The sequence below is a fragment of the Mya arenaria genome, chromosome 1 (genome assembly GCF_026914265.1).
Source record: "Mya arenaria isolate MELC-2E11 chromosome 1, ASM2691426v1".
In the NCBI taxonomy this organism is placed as follows: domain Eukaryota; kingdom Metazoa; phylum Mollusca; class Bivalvia; order Myida; family Myidae; genus Mya; species Mya arenaria.
In genome coordinates, this window is record NC_069122.1 from 24,842,244 (window position 1) to 24,867,193 (window position 24,950).

A 24,950-nucleotide genomic window follows, 5' to 3' on the forward strand; every position below is an offset into this window, starting at 1 on the left:
GCCATTAAAAGGTTTGTCATAACGGTAAATGACAAACGTTTTTTTTGTATCAAGATGTTTCCTTTTTCTTTAATCAGTTCATATAATTTTTTGTTTATAAAGGTGTTTTAATCAAATTTATTTGTCTGTGTGTGTCCGTCTTTTAATGATATGAGAAAGCTATATATAATTATTAAGAAATGTTATTATATAAGACCGTCTGTATTTAAATCTTTACAATTGCTGCAACCAAATAATAGAACTGAGCTTATTAAACTATGTATGTTTGTTAAAGACTCTCTTAAAGTAAGATCCTCTTTAATAAATGTTAGAACTTAATATGGTAAAAATTGTTCATCCTCTGATTTAGATAGTTTTTAATATTACATTATTTAACCAATTTATTGTAACTTTTTGTTAATTTTTTTGTATATATACTCGTGTGTACTATATATTGTTTGTTACTATGCATACACGTTGACCTTGATATAAATTATAAGTATATGTGTTGTTGACGATGTACATTGTACAAGTCGAAATAAACTGTCTGTCTTTTCAATTGTTTTTGTAGCTATTGGGCGTGATCGAGAAGGTGTGAAAGATCGCGGGAGTAATAGGATTATAAGAGATAACAGTTGATTAACGAGCTAAGAAAACAAATATCATATTTAAGATGATTTCAACATTTATATCATTTGTTATATCAATAAAACAAATAATAATTTAAGGCAAAGATGAAAATATACACATGCACTTAAATAAATGTCAGGAATAACAAACTCATTGTTGTTGTTGTTGTTTTTTTTTTTTTTTGTTGTTGTTGTTGTTTTTTTTGTTTTCTTTGTGTTTTTTTTTTTTTGGGGGGGGGGGTTCAAGATTAAATTGGAGTTCTAACATTTTATTTGTTTAACTAGTGATTTTGATGCAGGAGATGTACTGCCACGACCAGTTCCCTAACGTATTTCTGCCAACTGATCGTCTATTCATATTTTTTGCATTTTATGTGGAATCGACGTTTTTTGGCATTTTACATAAACAGATGGTTTTTATTTTGAAATTCTAAGAGATACCAGAAAATGCTGCCGATCGCGAATTTTCTTTAGGAAACGGATATTTTTTTTCGAGACAAATGACTACATGTTCCCTCATTTCACTTACAACGGAATTGACATTTATATTTACATAGCCAATCTTAAACCAAAACATCTACAACATTTGCTATTGCAAAGGCACCACAGTCATGTCCATTTGGTTGTTGAATTATCGGAACTTTAATCATTAGCTGAGATTTGTTAGTTATATAATTTAAATATTGACCAAGGCTAGGTAGAACAATCAAAGTGCTGAAAGCACTGATAGACTAGGGCTTCATTTAGGGGAATGTTGACAACCATGTTCTAAGCATTGACAAAATCGGCTCACATCACAAGGGGTCACAGTTTGATGGGCTAGCTTAAACTTTAGACTAAAACTGCTTGCAAGCTGCAAAGGAAATTTGAAAAATCTAGTTAAGTGTGCGTAGAGTGAGGGGTGTGTGTGTGTGTGGGGGGGGGGCTAAAGCGTTAAATCAGATAAAGTCATAGTTCTTTTGAATTTTTCAAAGTCGTTAAATCAGACTTGTACAAATTAATTTACGTGGTTGGCACACATACCTCTTTAATTTGATCAAATCCTTTTATATCAAAGGTCTGTTATTTGCAGTTTCAGAGAAGATTTTCAATGATGTAATTATATATACTATATAGAAAACCTGTCACCTCTTTTTCAGGGGAGCTTTAAACCACAGGGCCGTACTTTGAACAATCTTTGTAAGAGACATCTACATTTTACACCTATGTCAGACTACACAATGCTATTAGGAAGTAGTTTTTATTTAAAAGTGAAGAATTATTTTTTCCCTCTTAATTTGTGCTTGGTATTCAATTCATATAACATGTTACCATGATAACTTAGTGCTGTTGATGAATACTAAGCACTGCTTTCTGTCTAATGCTATTCATATTACTGCTGCAGACTTTTGTATATAAAGCAAAGCAAGTTGAGTAGACTAAGATGAGATGAATATCGTTTTTAAAGTATGAAATATTGAAATATCTTTTAAATACTTTGACCATCAAATTTCATAACATGGTGTCAGCATTTAATCACACTGCTAGTGAGAATGGAATACCAAACATAATTTTATTCTTTATTATATACCCATCATCAATCCACATGCAATACATATCACAAAATACTTTAACCCATATTCCGCTCCAGTGCAATACGGCCATATATACAACTCTTGTGACGTCACGTCATAACAAGTATGTTGCGCAATATTAAATTGACGTCATTAAAGCAATGAGTGCATCCTTAAAATGAAATTCATTATGCAAAGATGTGGCTTCTAAGTGATCTAATCAGTAATGTATATAATAAAAGGGTTATTAGTACTGCGTTTTGATCCGGATATGGCCGAATGTCATATTTGATTCTGGTAGTTTTTTTTGTAGATTTCGATTTTACTCGGCTTGTGCCTTGTGAAATCCAAATCTGCAAAAATCTACTTGAGTTGAATACAACCTCCTGGATCAAAATGCAGTACTTATAACCCTATTATGTACAAAACATGTTACCCCCTAACTTTGAACAATCATGAGATTTCAACATTTTCCTGATAAACAATAAATAATTTTACTTGTTATTTCAATATTCAATGATTTTGTAAACATTCATAAATGATGGTTAAAATGAACATTCATGCTAATAAATGCCTACCAAAAGCACCTGACTGACCAATCAGTATCCGATTTTGGCAGGGCTTATTGGTGGTTCATTGAAATCAACCATGACCTCCCACAATCTGCACTGATCAACAGTAGTTAATGAAATGTTTCAATTGTTCTTATTTTCATAAACTTAGAAAACAACTGCAGTGAATAAAATTTATTCCTCATCACTGAGAGAAAGTTTAGAAACATGAACGAAGCCGAGTAACATCTAGTAGGATATCAAATCCTACAAATGTATTCATCATTTTATATAACCGTATTTAGTAATTGTTAAATTTTTGAAAGTCTAAAAAGTTTCATTTTTTTGTATATCAAAGAACATTTGTGTGTATAATTTTGATGATATTTTGTGATTCATTTAATTTCATTCTTGTTTCATTTAGTGTTCAATCCCAAGCTTTGACTTGTTCACATTTAAGTGCAAGAAAAGTCACTTAATTATGATCTGAATAAATTCAATATAATGTAAGGTCACATAAAGGATATATTGTGCTTTTTAAAAATAACATTTTTTCATCTGTTTTATGTCAAATGCAGTGCATTGAAATTTTATTATGAGTTTAAAGCTGCACTCTCACACATTGAACGTTTTGACAACGTTTTTTATTTTTGTCTTGGAACGAGCCAATTTTTGCGAAAATCCATGCAAACCAGTTATATAAGACTGCTGACCAAAATTGAGATGGCTGATTTTTATATTAAAGTTAAAAAAAATGATGTTTTAAGCATTATTCTTAAACTGTTAGTAACGGTTTAAGCCATAAAACATTAATTTTCGAAAGGAAATATGACAAACTACGAGCTGATTGTTTGTCAGCAATCTGATATCATTGTTTGAAGATGTTTACGCAAAAAGTTGTTCTTTCCAAGACAAAAAAGTTGTAAAAACGGTAAATCTGTGAGTGCAGCTTTAAACTATGACAGGAATAATTCAAGGGAATGATTTTTTGTGATTTCTAGCATTAAAATTGTCTGAATCGCATGCAAATTTATAAATTATGTAAGGTATTCTCACATTAGTCACACTTTTTGAACTTTGTGCTGTCTTCTTTTTGTTTGTCTCAAATTAAGCATTGGCTTCACTTGTTGTTTATGAAAGGGACTGTACAACAGATTGGCACCAAAAAAGTTTTTTTCCTGTAACGAATCTAAGGATACTTTTTTAATAAAATATTGTACTCTTTGATATCGTTATTATAAATAAAATACCAAAATGAAAAAAAAAATGCAGTGAAGTGTCGTATCTACTATGCTATGAAGACTTATTAAGTATCACGTGACTGAACTGTGAAGACATGGATTTTACCGTGCTCGAAATAACTTAAAAAACAAGGGAATTATCTGTGTTTAATTGTGGAAAATTTTGGATTATCATGTTTACGAATGCATTATCTTCATGTCGGGTGAAAATTCAAATCAAAATTCTAAACAAGGCAGCAAAAAACAACGAAAAGCAAAACGGAAAGCCACCTCCCCATTGTGTGAAGAAAGCGGACATTTTGATCATCTTTCATGCACGAGCGCATCGAGTGTACCGCGTTATATACCAGCTCAGGTAAACAATAGTACATTTACACCTGAACTTTATACGTCAAATATGAATTTAAACATGACCTCTCCTATTGGAAACTTCCAACAACCGTTCGCCTATGGTATGCAGCAGTCACCAGGGATGTTTCAGCCAGCACCCCCGGCGCCGTCAACGCCGCCAAGTTGGGCTATACAGATCATGGAAGATATTAAATCCATTAAAACTTCACTTCCGAATATTGAAAAGACAGTTAATACCATCAATCTCAAAATATCGGACATGGATATTAAAATCAACAATCTAGAGTCAAAGGTTACGGAAGTAGAAACATCATGCAGCTTTATCAGTAATGAGTTTGAAAAACAGAAAAATGAAGTGAACGAGGCAAAAATTGAAATTAGAAAATTGCAACAAACATGTGGTGACTTAAAAAATCAATCGCACGAATTTGAAATCCAAAAAGATCAAATGAATGACAAGCTCTTAGACTTAGAATCAAGATCAATGCGGGATAATTTGATTTTCTACGGAATACAGGAACATGGTCCCGAGGAAAACTGTGACACTCTTGTAAAGGATTTTATAGCCTCTAAACTCGGCATTGAAACAAAAGACTTGTTATTTGACCGCATACATAGATTAGGTTCAAATAAAGCACCAAAACCCCGACCGATCGTCGGTAAGTTTCACTATTACACCGACAGAGAAAAGATACGGCAAAAATCGTACGACGAAGGCGTAAAAAAACAACTCAAAGAGGCCAGGCAGGGGGTCGGTGTTCAGAGACCGCAACAGACCAGGGATGCCAGGAAAGCGTTATTTGATATCATCAAAGCCGAAGAATCAAACGGGAAAACTGTAAGGCTTGCTGGAAATAAACTTTACGTAAACGGCAACCTCTTCAAGACATACGTCAACGGGAAAGTATGCGATCCTCCACGTTACAACGCACAGGGCCAGAACTAGGGATGTCAGGAGAGTGATTTAAAGATCCTGTCATGGAATATTAATGGACTTTCACGAAAATTAGCAGACCCAGTCTTTCTTAATATATTATTTAACTATGATGTTATTTTTCTATCTGAAACTTGGTTATCCAATAACAACAAGATTAATTTAAACATTAAAGGATATCAAAGTGAACATTTATATGGTAATAAATCATTTAATACAAGGAAAGGTAGATATAGCGGTGGTATTTCAATTTACTATAAAGACTGTTTAAGGAGTAAAATAAGCATTGTGAAGAAACATCAGTGCGGTATAATATGGGTTAAATTATGCAGCTCATTGTTTAAGTTTGATCATGATGTATACTTCTGTAACACATATATTTTACCGCAAGGTTCCACTATTTTAAACCAAAATGATATAGATTTTTTCGATATTATTGAATCTGATATTGAAAGTTTTAAATCTCTTGGCAAAATATTTATTTCAGGTGATATGAACTCAAGAACAGCGGATTTATCCGACATATTAGATTTTGACAAATACATTGATTACGATGACAGCTATATGTCAAATATTGTTGATATTAAACCACGTGTCAATAGGGATCAAGTGATCGATTCGCACGGGCAACGTTTGATCGAGCTTTGTAAATCTACCTCGCTTCTTATTGGTAATGGTCGGTTACACAATGATAACGGCGACTTTACATTTCATTCACTAAATGGCTCGAGCACAGTGGATTATTTGTTATTAGATACACATGATTTTGAATACATAAGTGACTTTAAGGTATTAGAACCGAATGAATTCTCGGATCATAATGGAATTAAAATACATTTACAACGTTATATTTACCAGCAGCCCGCGACTAATGTAAAAAATGCGGAACGATTTATTAAATGGGATGAGTCTAAGATAAATGCTTTCCACGATCTTCTCTTAAATAGAGAAAATGTCGAAGCTATGCAAACTCTTACAGAGCGTATTGAAAACTACACTCCAGACGAAAATTTAGATAATATTGTTATACAGTTTACTGATCTCTTGCAAGAAAATGCATTGAATATTTTCGGTAAAACTCGTCGTAATTTTGATAAGAACATAACTAATCATGCAAAAAAGAAAAAATGGTTTAACGAAGAATGTTACAGCGCTAGAAAACAATATACGATTGCAAGAAATGTGTTTTTAAAAAATAAAACAAACGAAAATAGACAACATTTTGTAAACACTAAAGCTAATTATAACCGAGTTAAGCGAAGAGAAAAGAATAAATTTAAAACTAGAGAAAAAAATACACTACGTAATTTAGCAACAAAACCAAGACAATTCTGGAAAAAGATCAAACAGCAATACAAAAGCAATAATAGTAATGCCGAAAATCTAAGTGTTGACGACTTATACTCTCATTTTGAGACCTTGTATGGTACTGAATCATATACTAATGCTGATAATGATACCCATAATCCGATTATTAATTATGACGACGAATTGGACATAGATATAAACTACGATGAACTTAAACACGCCGTTTTTTCTCAAAATAATAATAAAAGTTCGGGCAATGATAACTTAATCGCAGAAATTTTTAAACATTCTTTCGATCAAACATCTGGATTTCTACTCAAACTATTTAATACTCTATTTAATAACGGCGAATATCCAAACTCATGGGGACTGGGCACAATTGTACCAATCTTCAAAGGGCGGGGGGCATAGAGGATCCCAAAAACTACAGAGGAATCACTCTGATAAATATTATAGGAAAAATATATTCACAGGTACTATTAAATAGGCTCACAAAATGGTCAAAAGAACATGAAAAAATTATAACGAATCAGTTTGGTTTTCAAAAGGAAAAGTCTACAATTGATTGTATTTTTATTTTACAGTCAATTATTTCTAAAACACTTAGCTCGAAAAAGAAATTGTATTGTGCGTTTTTAGATTATGAAAAATGTTTCGATAAAATAGATAGATTACATCTATGGCAAAAACTACTAAACGAAAATGTGAGTTCAAAAATGGTAAAGGCGCTTCAAGCTATGTATAGCGTTGTCAAATCTTGTGTACGGTATAATTCGAACACATCACGGTATTTTGAATCAAATATCGGTGTTAAACAAGGGGATCCAAGTTCCAGTCTAATGTTTTTATTTTTCGTGAACGACATTATAAATAATATTAACGCTGATATAGCTGGTATTTTTACAGCAAATGGAATCAAGATATTTCTGTTACTCTTTGCAGATGATGCGGTGTTATTCGCTCAAACACCAGAAGCATTACAGTCTATGTTAAATGACCTGGAACGATATTGCAATGACTGGGGACTAAAAATAAATACCACCAAAACAAAAGTTATGATATTTGAAAATGGACGTCACACAAACAATGAATTCTTACTCTGTAATACTATACTAGACGTTGTAAAATCCTTCAAATATTTGGGCATCCACTTCTTTAAAAATGGCAATTGGTTTCGAACACAAAAGCGACTAGCACAGCACGCTTCATACGCACTCCATAACTTATTTATCGTTTTCAACCAAATCGAGTTACATTCAATTGATAAATGCAAACTATTCGACAGTCTTGTTTCACCAATTATTAACTATAGTGCAGAGGTATGGGGAAATCACGAATCTAAAAATATAGAAATAATCCATTGTAAATTTCTCCGAAAAATTTTAAACGTAAAAAAGTCGACCAATTTAGACGGATTATACGGTGAACTTGGGCGCTTCCCTATGATAATAGCTAGGCGATTAATAATGATAAAATATTGGATTAAAATATTAAAATCAAATAATGCGTTATTGGTAAATGCATATACATTTCTCAAGACTGACGCTGATAACAATAACATATATGGAGGCAAAAATTGGGCTAATCAAATTAAAGTAATATTAAACCAAATAGGTATGACAAACATCTGGCAAAATCAATACACTGCTGATATCAGCTTTGAATTAATTAAACAACACATCGTCGATATATATAAGCAAACTTGGTATGCAAACATTAACAACTCAAGTAGACTATCATCATACGCAAGGTTTAAGCATGACTTTCAGTTTGAAAAATATCTAAACTGCGTTAATGAAAATAAATATAGAATAGCTATTACAAAATTTAGACTTTCGTCACATGACCTAGCCATTGAAACTGGAAGGTATATAAACATTATAAGATCGGAACGTATATGCTTACACTGTAACATGAATGTAGTAGAAAGTGAATATCATTCCTTACTCGTATGTCCTAAATACAAACTCCTCCGACAACAATATCTCAAACCTTATTATAACTCGTGGCCGAATCTTAATAAATTTGACAATCTTTTGTCATCAACATCTGTTCACTGTATTAACAACTTAGCGAAGTTTATCTATTTCGCATTTTGCCTTAGAACAAATGCTACAGCAATAACACTTCATTATTGATCATTTATCTGAATGTAAATCTTAGCGTATTGAAATATGTAAATTGTTACTATGTCTTTTTGTAACATGACACCTACTTTCTTGAATGTTTGACCTCTCTGTAAATAATCTGTGTCTTCATTGTTCCATATTGTACTTTATTATATGGCTATAAATGTGCACATGCCGTTTAATGCTGAATAAAGATATGTTATGTTATGTTATGTTATTTTTACTGGGTGGAATTTTCCAGATGTATACTTAACACGCTAATATCATGTAATAACATCAACGGCAGATCACGCATAAGGAATGAATTATACTCGGTAGACATACCTAGTAATCTTTTTTTAATGGAAAAACACGAAATAACTGCTATTAATAAATCATTTGTAAACTATAGGGATCATCAGTTAGTAAGTTTCAATGCATTAATTGTACATATCGATACCAAGTTTATGTCAATTTTCTACAATTTTCTTTAAATTTGTGCTTTTCCATCATTAACTGAGTACAACCCCTTTAAACTGTACCTTATAATGTCTGTGACTTATCAATTATTTAATAGTTATGGTCTACAATCAAGATTTGTTTTAATTATTCAGGTTTCAAACTGCATTGTGTATGCGATTGGAAAGGTAATCTTGAAAGCTCACTTAGTATAATTTTAAGAAATAACATTCACCCTGCAAGGTACTCATATTTGGATGATACATACAGATTTGCACAGTCATTTATGTATACTTGCATTTATTGATACAGGATACCTTTTTCAAATCTTTGATTTAGATTGCAAAGTATAACTTATATAAATAAATATATATTCTTAACTTTATCTGAATACACAAGCTAATGCATCAGTCAATTGTAACCATGCCCCCTCCCCCCGGTCCCGGAATAGCGGGGACTTTTACTTTCGGTCCAGCCAACCACAGCTAAAATCCCCGCCCTATGGGGATAATCTGATGGTAAAGTCCCCACCAAATGCCCACGCACCCAAGGGACATTGGGTTAGGCCCCATCCACACTGTATTTTCCGGGAAGACCCGGCACTGCGGGGCCACCTGAAAGGTAAAAACATGGCCCATTTCGCCGGCTATCCCCGGTATACCCCCGGATGTAAGAGCCGTATTTACAATTGACTGCATAATGATCTATAGTGATCCAATCTCATGCCAAGATGATTTCTGGTCAGACATCGTTAGTTATTCTTAAGCATACAAAAGCCTGGACAGCATTTGAGAAAGACTGTTGTGAGGTGATAAGGGAACTTTATTGAATATTTTGATTTTAATTTTGTTCCCTAAACGCCACAAGTCAACTGATTAATTAATACAAATTCAATTCTATCTCCACAATATTGGGCACTGCATTGTAAAATAAAACTAAAATTATTTAACTAAATACCTTTCCCTCAAATATTTCACAAATTTATATTGATCTATCAACAACAATGCATCACCGTATCTCTGACTGATTTTTTTTTTTTCATTCTTGGCTAGAAAACAAAAAGTGAGCACAAAGAGTCTTCAGAAAAAAAAACTTGTAAAGTATACACCAGTCAATTGTAACCACGCCCCCCCCCCCCAAGGGAATAGCAGGTACTTTGACTTTCGGTCCAGCCAATCCCCGGTAAAATCCCTGCCCTGGGAGAACGAACTGATGTTAAAATCCTGTGAATAACGTCCCCGCACCCAGGGGATCTAAGGTAAGAGCAATTCCCTGATATATTTTGAGGGAAGACAAAACCACCTCAATCACCCGGCATTGCGAGGACACTAGTTCTGGCTTCCATAACTTTAATGTTGATATTTATTTTTTTGATGTTTACAACACGTCCAAGAAGGTAATATATAATGTGTTCGCTGAAGTTCTTTTATATAATAGCTACGAGGACACCTGAAAGGTAAAAACAGCCCTTTTCCCCGGTATATCCCCGAGGGGGCCGTGGTAACAATTGACTGGTGCATTATAAGAGAGGAAATCAAAATTGAGCATGCAAGATTATTTTATCAATGGCGATGGCTTATCACCATATCATTGAACAAAATGTATAAAGTAATTATGTACTTACACTGAGAGTGGCTCCATGACTTTTCTATGCACATAGGTAAACAATCATCTTATTCACAGATGCTGTGCACATATTCATACATTTGGCCTCATTTAGAATGAAACTTCATAAATAAGTATGCGCATATTTCATTATTTGATATTTTTTATCTCCATTTTGCGAAATGGAAATTACATGATTTTTTCGAACTTGTATTGCTTGAAAATTTACGTGTCAAATTAAAAATGCTACCCACGGTAAGATGAAAATAAATCCGTTTGATGGTGGTAATCATTCAATGTCGGCTTTATTTCCTCAATAAAACACTATGAAATTCACATTCAAATTCAAATCCGGAAGTAGTGATAACATACATGTCTGAATCATTCGGACGCTCTGATCAGAGTACATTTTGAGGTCAATAAGTAGACTGGTACCCTGATTTACTTTTCCTAAATAATATTAAAAGTTATACAGATACGCGGCATATGGTTTTTAGTTAACATTAATATAGTATTTGAACAATAAATACCAAAAATCATGTTGTATTTAAAAAAGTGCTAAGTGCCATGCGATGATTAGTTAAAAAAAAACTTTGTATCGAAAAGAAAATATCACGGAAACATGCAAATTATGTCGAAAAAAAAGAACAGGGACCGACTTCGGAATACCAACATTCTATACAAAGGATAACAATACTTTTTTAAACCAACTTTCCTGGTTGTTTTCTACTTAGACCGCACGGTTTATTCGCTTTACGTATGAATTCACAAGACATTTCGAATGCGCGACGGGCACCGCGGTTAGCTGATACTGGTTTCATTTCGGATAAAAGAGAAAGAGGGTACCAGTCTATCAATACAGAGCATTGAACGGAAAAATTTCGATGCGTACTTTTCCAATATGTTCATATTCTTATTGCATGTAATCTGACCGTATGCAAAAACATTCATGTAGTTAACCCGATTAACTCACTCGCTACGTATGAATTCCTTGTGCTTCATTAAAAGAACATACAGTTAGCTTGAATTGTTAGGAGAACTATTTTTATTGGATATTTTCATTGTAATCAGTTCTGGTACTACTTTGATTATTCAAATTCGCTAACCGCAATCAAAATACAGCGTATGAATACATTACGTCAGTGAACCTCTAGATGCGGCTTGAGAATGCAGGTATCGCGTTTATGGCTATGAACTAGGCCACAAGTGCCCTAGTCCAAAAACCAGTCTAAGGCGAACTTGTATGGACGAAGGGAAAAACAAACACGTTGATTGAATGAAAAAAGGGCATTTATTCAAAATGCCATAAAAGTGTTCTAAACTAATATATATACACATGTAGTTTTTCCAAGAGATCAATATGTGTTAGTTGAATTTGAATATTGTTCTTGAGTAATTTTATGTTTTCATATAAACTGTCAAAGTTATCACTGCTATCAGTGTCTCTTGTCGTCTGCATGCTAGTTGTCCAGTGATAGGTGCCATCAAATGCAATTTGAACTAAGGTTGGCAGTTGTCTGGAGATTTATTTATTTGTGTTCCATGATTTTAATTATTCAACATAAAATAGCGTTGTAGTTGTATTCTGCAGACCATTCATTTGCGGAAATTGTTTTCTTAATATGGCAGACATAGCGTTCATGTGTCATTGGCCCCATTAATTAGGGAATCGTCTGAAAAGTATATTGAATAGTTTAAATAAATAACAAAAAAAAATAAGAAAATATATTCACAATTTAATAACGCGTTTCTGTATAAACTACATCATTAAAACCTTAAGTTATTTTCAGGTTATTCATGTCGGAAAATAGCTCATTGTTTCTTGTTAAGATATGCCCGACTTTAAAAATAGATTCTCGTATCTTGTAAGTCATACTTCATTTGTAAAATAGTCTCCCCAACAGTCCAGTAGTTAATTAATTATTATTGTACTTATTATATTTTGTTAAGGAACTCTTCATAACAGGTTTATGACAATACGCAATAATGTCATACCATGATAGGTGTCAATGCATTATACAACGCGTGTCAGAGATTAGCGCATGTCCCTCGTTCATGACATGATAAACGGATTAGCCAGCTATATTACATACTGAATGCTACTGTTCGGCTCATACATTTAGTAATGGCTATACCTTTATTTTCTCAAATTCATGTTCAGCATAAAAATATTGTTGTATATACACAAAGGCAATGTTATAGGATAATTGTTATGCAAAGACTGTAATAAAGTTTAGAAATAATACGTTAATAACATACAATCGAATTTGAAAAAGATTCATTGCAAAGTTCCAGTTGACAAATAAAATATATTCTGCTCAAGTTTTGTTATAATGACGAATGTTTTCAAATTTGTTCAATGTTAGCGATTACATAAAAATATTGTAACGTGCGGAGTGTACCGAGCGGCTGTACACTATTTTATCAAAGTTATGGCAGAACTCTTTAATAAATAACAAAAGATGCAACTTTATAATAATTTTCCTCTAGGTTACTTAACCTTCTGATTATATACAAATAATTGTGATTTAGCTCCAAAAAAAATAATAACAAAAAAATTACAGAAGAAGTTTTGTATAAGTAATTTTCCTTTTGCCAAAATGCCTATGATCAACTTATTGAAATGATTTCAAACTCTTTAAATCTACTGCTTTATCAGTGATCTCTGTAAATTAACAGAAAGCTGGGCTTTCTTGCATAAGGCACAGAGTTGTAACTTTCAAAATTAGAATACTTAAAATACTATTTAATTATGAAATACCAGATAGCCGAGCTTTCGTGGTAAATACATAAAATGCGTTCACTTTCTTTCTTTGCGTCTGCAATCTAAATATAAATACGCTCTAACTTCATCCAACAGGAAAGCAGAGCTTTCTCTGAAAGATTGTTGAAGTTTCAACTTACTATGCCTCACAGGATAGCTGAGCTTTCTAGCAAGAGCATAGAAGTGTAGACATTAAATTAACTATCGTATCTTTCAACAACAACCCGGTCAGCTATTAACTATACAATACATCGAAGCTGAGCTTTTCGGTAAATATAGTTAATATCTTAGATAAGCAACTACAAAGTTCAAGTTGTTTCATACCAATTATTTCTTGATGTAAACTGTACGGTAACTGCATCTAGAATGACGATGTTGTTGTTGTTGTTGAGTTTATAAAGGTCTGCCAGCGCCCTATAATGGCTGCATTATGGCTTGACCCCGTCACATCCCCAAGTGTGACTTAAACAGAAGTTTGAAGCCAAAGGGGGAGTTTTACCTCAATCGGTTGATGGGGTATTCGCCAAATTAGTTATTTTGTACCAAAAATGCCGCGAAACCTAAGATGAATGGTCCCACAGCTCTGAATATTGGGTATGGTTTCATTTCTCTAGTCTTAACTACAGTCTTAACTCAACTTTTAAAAAATAAAATAAATATAATAATAATAATATATAAAGTTTGTTTGTTTTTTGTCGTTTTGTTGTTTTTAGACTGTCGACCGATTGCAAGCCGACAGTCTTTAGAGAGCGGTATTTCAGAAACGCGACTAGTCGCCTGACACGACATATTGAACATGAATATATTAATACACACCACCTGCGTAGCAACAGAACTACTTACGTGAATGTGGGGCGTCAAGTACCTGCTTATGTGTATTTAACGCGTTATTGCCTTTTTTATGACAAACATTGCGTGTTACTCTTAGTATAGTTGTACCGTTGCAATTTGGTGAGTTTTATTGAACAAAATAATGAAAAATAATGAAAGTATAGCATTTACATACGAAGTCATTTTACCCTACATCTAATAGTAAGCTACACCACATGTTTGCACCCCGTGTGACGTCACACATAACCCGGCATTCAAGACTGACCCGGCAAACCCCGGCAAAGAACTTATTTTATGAATGAAAGCTATTAAGAAATTAATCATACGCGGTTAAAGAGTTCATGTCATGTAATATTTTGTGAAATAGCTTTTATGTTTGAAATGATTTTTTTCAGCAGCAATCGAACTATTGTATTTGTTTGAGTAAATTATTTGGATTATACCTATCACAGTGTGTCAACGTTATGCCTATTGTTATTTTGGACTATAGGGTGTAGTTTTTTAAGTCATACACAATATGGCGGCGATTATGCGGAAATGAAATTGAATGTTACTTCGAACACGTTCTTCTACAAAATAACCGACCTGTATTTAGTGCTATTGCTTAAACATCAATCGAAGCAAAAATGGCATCAATGTATGCGTCTAAAAATGTTAAATTTAGATGGAGACAATCCAGAAATGAGCTGCCAGGAAGTGATCGATTTCGGACACGAAGGTACATGTACATTAGTGTGAAATAATAGACGTGTTATTCGGGATTCTTCCAATCCCTAACGTCTAAACGGTTTTGTGCAAAAAGCGGGGGTGTTTGAAAAATATTGAAAATGTATTAAGTGAAGTATTTTATGGTTGAAATGGATAATAAAGTAAAGATTTATATTCATATTTTACCATGGAAGTGCAAAGCTATTTTGCAAAAAAACAAGCATTTAATGCATTAAAACACATTATTTACCTTTTCATTAAAAGGAAAGTTGACTGACACAGACAACAATTATGCCAAGTGGAACAACTTGACCCAATTGTAATAATTCGGCCACCTTTGACAAGCTTCGAGATAATACAATCGTAACAACTCGGCCTTGGCCGAACAATCTGAACACCTCAGCCAGTATCCAACAGGGATTGACTATCTCGAAGCTTACCGAAGATGGCGAGTTGTTACAATTGATGGCCGAAATGTTCCGATTGTTGTAAAATTGTGAACTGCAGCCTTGCAGGTGCTTCATGTATACAGTACACTCAACGAGTTAGACCCACTTTCCTCGCTCACTCCGAGGGATAAAGTCGATGATCGCGGGTTTCCTCCGAGGGTAAAACTGTTGCCCTCGCTAAAATCCCCCTGAGTTCCTCCGAGTGGCTGGCTTACCGCCGAGTTTAATATGAACGATAGCGTTGAGAATCGTCCGATTTTATGATCCCGCGGCGGAACTCCGAGTCTAATCAGATGAGCAAGAAATCATTCTTGTTTAAAAGTTATTTATTTTTATGCTTATCCACATTGTTAAGCGTAAAAGATTCTTACCAGTACATGTACCAACGTTTAATTTGTATTTATGTCCGTAAACGCCAATTGAATATTGTCATGAATTATAAAAATTGAATCATTAAAGTATATCCACTAAGTTATTGCATCATAAAGCAGCCGACTATTTACATGATTCTGAACCATGACCTCTGACGTCAAGCGTGTGATCAATACAATGTAGAATATACTATTTATTATTGGTGGTTAAAAATAGCTATGACGTTTCATGGAATTTTCCACAGAAAACGAGGCAAGAAGGCCTTCAAAACCATGCGCTGTGAATTTTGAACGGGTGTTTGACCTCCTGATTTTCCGAAAATGTGTAACCTAGATTTTCTCGGAAGGAATGTGTTTATCAGTCATTAGCAAAAACACGTTTATAAGATGCATGTGCAACTAGTGAAATACGACTGCATTCTTGTGGTAAGCTAAGTTCATGCAAAACAGGCAGAGGAAAAATAATAATAGCAATTTACTGGAGCCGTCGTAATCGGTTGAAAATTTTAATTAAATAAATATAACTTTAGCGTAGATTTTTATCTAGTGTCCGCAGAGTTTCGCGGAGTTAACCCCTCCGAGGAACGCCGAGTTCGTTATTCTTCGGTCGACTGATCACCCTCCGAGGGCCTTAAATTCAAACTCCGAGGAACGCGGACAGTCGATAAAATTATTGTGTTGGCCGCGATAGCAAAAATCCGTGGAGGGAAACGGAAAGTGGGTCTAACTCGTTGAGTGTACTGTATATTGTTATGTTTTGACAGAATGAAATGAAGAAAAAACCATCAAACTCATAATTATTTGCTTGATATTACTTTTTGGTTACGGAATTTATATAAAATAACATTATCTGGTAATATTTCTTGTTTTTATGATATGTTATAGATGCAATATGCTTTAACCCGGAATCCCGATCGGAATAACTACCCAATTTTTGGTACAAAACAATTTGTACCTGAAGGATTTGCTGTATCAAAAATCGTAAAAAAATCTGTCAACGTACAATTATTTGGACTAGAAGGTACATCTATCTGATCTACATCTCTTAGTCTAAATATTTGTACGTTGACGGACTCTATTTACGATAAAAAAAAATGTATATATATATGGCAAATCCTTCACTACAACATCTTCATGTTACTTTCAATTCAGAGTTGATTATTCACTAAAATTATTTCGCATTTTTAATTGTTGTTTAACCTGAAACGTCTCAACCATCAAAAAAGAACATATATGCTTCAATAGTCTAATAGTCACAAAACAAGCATTTAATGCATTTAAACACAACCATTTTACATCTATGTAAATCTATGCACCGCAGCCTTGCAGGTGATCTTCATGTATAACAGTTTATATCATTATGTTTTGACAGTATGAAATGAAGAAAAACACTCATCAAACTCATAATAATTCGTCAGCTTTTATTTTTTGTGTACATAACTCATATTTTAGATATATATAATTATCTGACCCGGAATCCCAATCGGAATAGCTACCCACTTTTGGTACAAAAAAATTGTATGTGAAGGATATGCCATTTCAAAATTTGTAAAAAGATCAGTTAAGTTACTATTATTTGGACTAGTGCTTCAAGCGTTTGATTTATTGTCTCTATAATGTATAATGCACCTGTCAATTGTAGAGCCAAGCTGGGAGCTGCCTAAAAATCAGTTACCCAGTTAGCTCAGTTTGACAGATCTCCATGCAAGTGTTCACATGGTCGTGGGTTCAAGCACCATACCAGTAGCATCTTTTCTCAAAGGTTTACTTTAGAACCCATCATCCAGGAGTAAACAATTATGATTTTTTTATTAAATATTACAGGCCATGTTCTTTTGTAAACTTTCAGATTGAGAAGTGCCTGGATACAAGGCTAGTATTGTTAACATCATCTGATACAATCAACTGGAACAAAGCTGAAATGGCTGCCTGACCTGACTTAAAAATTGGATGGCAGTACATCAGACTAGAAGATTACAAGTATTGAGGTGGACAAAATGAAACCTGAGCCTACCAAAGCTGACAGATTGCACAAGAAACACATAAATGCAGGTATTTACTGAGATATTGTAATTATTTTTTGAAACTTCTCATTCATTTAGGAAGTTCAGTTGAAACAGAGTTGGCAAAAAAAATGAACAAAGGTATATACATTTTGAATTCTAATTCAAATGAGAACTTTACTGGCCAGCACAGAATGGTAAAATGCTAGTCTACCAATATAAATGTGCCTGGTTCGAATCAGTAAAGCTGATGAATGTACTGGTTGTGTAGCCAGGATGTGAGTAGGTCTGCACTTGGCTGATAATGCATATCATATGTTTAAGCTGCACTCTCACAGATTGTCTGTTTTACCAACTCTTTTTTTATTTCTTGGTCTTGTAATGAATTATTTTATGCGAATTTCTGAACACTGGACATAACAGACAACTGGAAAAAGGGGATCGCTGCTTTCTTATATTAATTCAGTCAAAAAAGACAACTGAAAATATTGGAACGCTGTTTTCTTATTTTAATACGGTCAAAAGATGATGTTCTGTGCCAAAAATCTCATTATTAGTAAAGCGTTAGTAATGCTTTTAACCATAAAACCAATAGTTACAAATGTAAATATAAAAAACATGATCTTATCTTTTGCCAGCAGTCTTATTTCATCAGTTTTCATACTGCTTTTCATTACCTTATTCCAAGCCAAAAAGTAAAAGAAGTTGTCAAAACCTTCAATCTGTGACTGAGAGTGCAGCACTCTTACAGATTGAATGTTTTGACTACTTTATTTATTTTTTGTCTTGGAACGGGCCAATTTATGTGAAAATGCATGTTAACCATTCATATAAGATTGCTGACAATAAATTTGTCAGAAAATGTTTATATTTAAGTTCAAAATGTTTTATGCATTTTTCTTAAACCGTTAGTAACACTTTAAGCCATAAAACCTTTGTTTTCGACCTGAACTATGGAAGTCTGCAATCTAATATTTTGTCAGTAGTCTTATATAACTGGTTTGCAGATATTTTAGCAAAAAAATAGGTCATTCCAAGACAAAAAATACAAAAGTTGTAAAAACAGTAAATCTGTGAGAGTGCAGCTTTAAATGACTAAATGTTTTGATTTGGCTCAATTTTCACCTAAAATCTTATAGTTTTGTGGCATCTAAATGGTTTGTTTTTAACAACATTACATGTGCATATGTATATATTTGTTCTTAAATTTGTAATTTAGATTGGAAGACTCATTCTTTCCAACATACTGTTATCACTGCCATGACAGAAACCATATTGAGGAGCTGGTCCACCTGTAGGAAGAATTGCGCTATTGGTTGGAGCAGCACTATTACCCAGCCATACACCAGCACTTAGTTTGTCATAGGGAGCATTTCTGAGCAGTTATGGAGCCCACTAACTATGCAGGTATGTCATAATCAAAATCTTTGTTTATATATTTTTTTATAATTTAGCATCTGTTGAGAAGAAATTTATTTCTAGATTGAAGGCACACACTATAGATTGATGCCCAAAAATATATTTCTTATTTTAATGCATTATCATGTCTAACTCATTTGACTTAAATGATCAAAGCAAAAGAAATGCAATTGATTAATCTGCAGATATGCAAATGTAAACTTTTTAACTGGGGAAATTGTTGCCACTTGTCTGTTAATTAAAGAACACATTTATAATTAATAATGTTTAAACTGTACACAAATCATATGCCTTCTTTGTTTTAACCATCAATGTCAAAGAGTCCAGCATGATAATGCATTAAATTGAAAAAAAATGCATTAATTTATATGAACCCTTTAAAACAAAGACATTTCCTAAATCCAATAAGAAAATAATTGAATATTGATGCAGAGTTCAGTTAGAATATAATGTAACTTTTTTTGCAGTTGTTGCAGTGAAACTTGCATTAGTGTGTTTTCTGTGGAGATAAAGAGATAGTGTCCAGCAATGAAGACCCAACTCAAGATCTGACCTTGTAAGGCCAATATAAAATAACTGTGTGGGAAAATGGGAAAAACCTGCAGTCAGGAATGCACGAAAATCATCAAAAGAACAGTGTTAAATTAATCTTGAATAACTTGACATTTATTTTGTTTGACATATTTATTCATGGTGCAGTGAAAACATTCTTTTTTTCTCATGGTTATTTAAATTTAGAATTGATAGGAGGGAACATCACTATGTAGTTTCATGTTCATAGTCAGATCAAAACCCATGTACTTGCCCAAATGAGCATTCGAAAATATCAAAATGGTACTTGTTGTATGTAGTGTAAGTTAATTAACATAATAAACAAAAATATTTAATCAATTTCAATTTATTATGCCCCTTTCAACGAAGAGGAGTATATTGCTTTGCACATGTTGGCCGCTACGTCCGTCTGTCTGACAGTAGACCAAAGCTTTTCCGGGTGATAACTCTACAATTCCTAGACCTATTGTCAAACTTGACATGAAAGTTTGGTTTAACTAGTAGATGACGCCTTTTGATTTTAGGGGTAATATGGTCAAAGGTCACAGTGACCTTGAACAGGAAGGTGTCAAACCATACATCTGACTGATAAGTTGACAATGCCTGCACCTATGGCCCTCAAACTCAACATGGAGGCTAAGTCTGACTATTAGAAGATCCTATTGATTTAAGGGGTCATTGGGTCAAAAGTCAAGGTCACAGTGACCTTGAATGCTAAAAGGTTGTACTAATAATGACTGGACAAAGCCTGCACCCATGGCCCTTGAACAACTTGACTTTGGGATTGGGCCTGACCAGTAGGTGAGCCCTATTGATTTGTCACAGACCATTGAACACATTAAGCTTGCCTATGTGACAACTCGACAAAGTCTGCACCCATGGCCTTCAAACTTGAAATTTAGGTTTGGGGTGACCAGCAGATGACCCCTTTGGATTTGGAGGTCAAGGTCACATCTCCAATATTGGTCATTAAAACTATGTCATTTACTTATTCCCTGCTGCTAAGAGGATACATGTTTATCAGCAAATATCAGCCATCATCTGAATATGAGTGAAAACTGTACCAACTACCCTCATACTTTGAATAGCATAATCTTAAAACTGCCTCAAAGGCATCTTTTGTCAATAAAAAACCAGCTGTCATTTCGGTCCATGCATATTTCATTCAATTGTCCAGATATTCTTGACAACATGGCGCTAATTAATGCTGCAGGTTTGAAATTTAAGACATTAGTTTTTTTTCTTCAGCACCATGCAGATTTATTAACACTTTTATAATAAAAACAAACTAGAAAACAAATTTTAAAGATATTAGTTTTTTTCATGGTATGATGCCACAGCACCATGCAGATTTGTTTTCACTTTTATATCAAAGAAAGTAACTCGAGCACAAATTTTGTAGATATGTGGACTCTGTTGATAGATGTTCTGGGAGGCATTTTTAGGCTTGAAAGAGCATCATTTTAAAGTTATATTTTTATTATGTCCCTTGAATCTTGGGTATAGTTTGTATTGTATTTGCATTTTAAAGACATTGGCTTCAACAGACCCTAATGAAATGAAGGAATGTAATTGCTTACTGAAACTGTTATAAGCGACGTCATAAATTGAAGCAATTTTAACATAATGAATATGCATTTAACTAATTTAAAGCGGTTCAAAATTAGGAAATTTGAATTAAAAATCTTGTAGGCCATTGGATACATGATTAAGTAGGGCCAATATATTTGTGCTTATTATAATCACATGTATCCTTCTTCATCTACCTTAAAGAGTGTTCATCATTTGTATGAAATCATTTGATCACGTTTCATTTGAAAAAACTTTGCGGTAGTGTTTGCTTGCTTCAGTTACGTCACCGACAGTCTTGCAGCGCTTTCAGCGCTTTGATTTTAATCGGCCCGCGCCCGATTTTTTCCATTTAAATATGTATGTGCGGGATAAAAATACATAGTATACTTTCTATACACAGGTATGTAGCCCCTGGTCCAGTGCATTCTATTTTTTATCAATGTGTAGTAACAATATATAGTTTCAAAATTGAAATATCTTTAGGTGAATGAATGAATTAGGGCTAGGATCAAAAACTGTTTTTCCTATCACTGAACCTGGCCACCAGAAGCGTTATATTACAACACCGTCACCAAGCATAGCATGTAATATCATCATGGACTTCTAATAGTGCTATGGATGTAACGGTTTAAATCGGTAGAATTGTTAACTCAAAATGTCTCTATACAGTTTATACAGATACTGGTTTTCTTTCTTGACTACTTAGGCCGAAAAATAATTTGGTTTCGTTTTAGGTTATGGTGACTTGCATTTAATACTTTATGGTTAAATCGATGTTTATCATCATACTCCTTAATACCTCATCCTTTCATGTGAAAACGAAAGAAGAAAAGAAAAGAAATGTTTTGTCACCATAATGTATATTGAAAATCATTGAAATAATTTATAGCTTCTAAAAGTAGTAGAGATCCAAATTATACGCGTTCATCCTCTATGCTCATTCTTGTTCATTATAATATAATGTGTTTGTAGTTGTCAGGTAAACCTGCCATATTGGTTGTTAGTAATGAACGTGTCTCTAAGCAAGGCGCCGGAGAGGATCGTGATGCCCCTCACTAAGATAACGTTTTACTCATAGGGAATTATTTTCTAAGTTTCATTAGGATGTTTGAGCAGTCATTGTATTAACACCCTTTTGAAAAGGGCCCCAACACGGCGTATACAATGAACGTGCTTTATATTTTATTTAAAAAAAAAATAGTAGGGTAAAAAGGGGACTCTCGCGGCCATCTTTGGCGATTTCCCGCGTTAGCGGCCATGTTTGGCGATTTCCCGCGTTAAAGGCCAGGGGACTCTCGCGGGCATATTTGACGGTTTCCCGCGTTAGCGGCCATGTTTAACCATTGTTTGAAATCCAAGACAAAGGGTCATTGTTTAACTGGGTCTCCATTGATTAACAGTATTCATTTCAATAGAAGGGATATAAACAATAGCATTGTCACACTAATCACATCAGTGTATTGTATGTCAAAGGACAACTCATCCAACGTTTCTAACATAGGGTCATCGACCTAGGATCTATTTAATGGTATTGTTTTCCCTCATCAGACGATGGACTTATCATAACCTCCACCATCTTTATATGTGATCAAACGGATTCTTTTATATGTAAGATCACAGGTCATTGACAAACAAAAGTTCATCAGAACCCAGCCATCGCGTGATCGAAAGTGATTTCAAGAAATTGAATGACTAAAGCCTGACCGTTTAGTGTCAATTCGTACAACAACACCATATCTAATAGCCACCCAATTACTCTCCAACGTACTCATTGTAATAACTTAAAAGTGAAGACAGTTAAATGAGCTGCTGATGACTCAAAAGACGAGATTGTCGTTATCATATATCTAGTTTATCATTCAGGGTGACTAAAGCTCTTCCATTGTGGTGAGCTATCACAATAAATCACTTATTAAACCATTGTCAAATGCCAGCGCTCGATTCACTGGACTCTGTTTATCATTATGGACACCTCCGTTGAACCTTACAATGACATGAAAGTTTTTCAAACAACTTACTAAATAATCTTTTATTTTGACCACCAAAAGTAGGTTTTGAAGATATAACAGTTTTGTCCTCTCTTAGCTTCTTTTGAGTTTCACTATTTTTATGAAATCGGTAAAGGATTCACACAATTTCTTTATCAAATAACCTCATACCTTAAAGGTATGATGTATCGTTTACATTTCATTAAATCAACCCTACAGAAATGTTAAGATGTGTTCGATCTTATTGTAATGAAAACGTGAATGTTTTTTATTATTTATTTTTGTGTATAACTATTTCATTCCATTAATACAATATTTTAAAATATAACAAGACCAAATTGAGATTTATAAGTTGAGGACATGTCTGACGAGCTATTTTATACCATTCCGGTATGTTGTATCAATAAATAAAATATCAGACAAGATTTTAATATTTATTTTCTTATAAGTACAATACAATGCAAATGCAAATAAAGTTGATTATAATTGAATTCAAACAATTTGTTTAACAAAGATCATACATTTTTATTTATTTTTTTATTTATTTTAGGTTACATTTCAACAGTAAAGCAGTAGATAACATCACATGAAATTACATGAAATTAGATGTAATTTGGTATAAAACATAGAAATTATATGTCTTGTATCTTATAATGTCCATAAGCATATGATTTAATTCCATCTTCTAATAAAAATCTGTTGTCATCAAAACTAGATAATCCTACTTTGCTGATTGTTTCCAGATAAATTTTATGGTTATGACTTCTTAATGAATGCATTGTTGAGTGCATTTGAGAATTATTAAATAATACATGTTTATAATCATTATGAGTCAATGATTTTTTAACAACCGCTTTTGATATCCCTTTTGCTCTTTTCTCGTCTATATCATCACACTTAAATGCATACATTTTCGATCGCAAACCGCAATATTCACTAATACATTTCTCATTTGTTTCACTTTTCATTTTTCCCATTACTTTTTTGTTGAAGTCACTATATAAAAAATGATCTTTAGGGAAATCTGAAGTGTCAAACAAATGTGAATAGGCCAACATATCTTGGAAAATGTCCGGTGTTGTACATGATACTAAAAATGAATCTGTGTCCGTTAATTCTAGCTCAACGTTGCTACCATACACATTTTTCAAATGATTATAATAAAAATCGTACATGGTATATTTTGACAAATCAAGGATACTCATTCCAACAAAAATTGGTTTATTTAATTTAATGTTTTTGCGACTTAATTCAACACCAACAAGGTCTTCAGAAAAAATACGGTGCATCTTATAAGTGGGTTTGGATGACACCTTCTGTAGGACTCGTTTTTCTGTATGAACAAGTTCTACGGACCGATGCTTCCGAAGATTTTCCATGGTTTTTCCTGAAAGTAAACAAAAAATTTGGTAAGTAACTTTTCATCATGTTAATCTTTACTCTGAACTGCTCAATATATGTTTTTATATGGTATCCGTCGTTATCTTAGATACCTGTGTTTTGGATGAGGGATATGAAAATGGGACCGAAAAATACACTTTTTACTTGTCGGTAGTTAGTTTTGGTCAGTTTTAC

General features: G+C 33.5%; 1 protein-coding gene and 1 long non-coding RNA gene across 2 annotated transcripts in view; one reads left to right on the forward strand and one right to left on the reverse strand.

Moving 5' to 3' along the window:
* The window catches only part of LOC128229427 (telomere-associated protein RIF1-like), a 238,016-nt gene that overhangs the window by 593 nt on the left and 212,473 nt on the right, over nucleotides 1-24,950 (reverse strand). The window lies entirely within an intron of this gene.
* Nucleotides 14,851-20,150, forward strand: LOC128229510 (uncharacterized). Its single transcript, XR_008260104.1, has 4 exons — nucleotides 14,851-15,031; nucleotides 17,691-17,893; nucleotides 19,064-19,251; nucleotides 19,731-20,150. It is a non-coding gene; the product is annotated as an uncharacterized LOC128229510 (long non-coding RNA).